Below are 451 nucleotides of genomic sequence, written 5' to 3'. Positions count from 1 at the left end.
GAAAAGCTTATTATAGACGAATGTTCAACATTTTATATTTTATCATCACTAAATTAAGTAATACCATTTTAAAACATAGTAAACACAGTAGTAAACACATAATTAACCATTATATCAGTTTTACTAGTGAATTTTAGAGAAATTTATTGACATATATTGTTTTTTTTATCTATTCTTTACCGCTGTACCGCAATAGGCAGTGCCGGCGGAAATATTCAATATAAAATCCAACTTTCAACGAATACATATTACTAACCATTCTGTCGGCTTCACCTGCACTGACTGTTCTGTCTCTCAGAACTGTGGATGCTATATATACTGGTCTCCGATCTGAATATTATCAGCACAAGGTCACAGCAAAAGTGGTGGAATTATTTTTGTCCGAGTAATGACTTTAAGGCGGATGCGATTTATTTCATAAAAGGCTACTGTGGTTTTCTGCAAAATGTCA

The 451-nt window shown here is 32.8% G+C and overlaps 1 pseudogene; it reads right to left on the bottom strand.

The window, feature by feature from the left end:
* LOC119590946 overlaps window positions 1-276 on the bottom strand; it is a 1,379-nt pseudogene extending 1,103 nt beyond the window's left edge.
* Window positions 277-451: the final 175 nt, after the last annotated feature.

Source organism: Penaeus monodon, chromosome 28 (assembly GCF_015228065.2).
Source record: "Penaeus monodon isolate SGIC_2016 chromosome 28, NSTDA_Pmon_1, whole genome shotgun sequence".
NCBI classification, from domain to species: domain Eukaryota; kingdom Metazoa; phylum Arthropoda; class Malacostraca; order Decapoda; family Penaeidae; genus Penaeus; species Penaeus monodon.
This window is presented reverse-complemented; position numbering and strand designations above follow the sequence as displayed.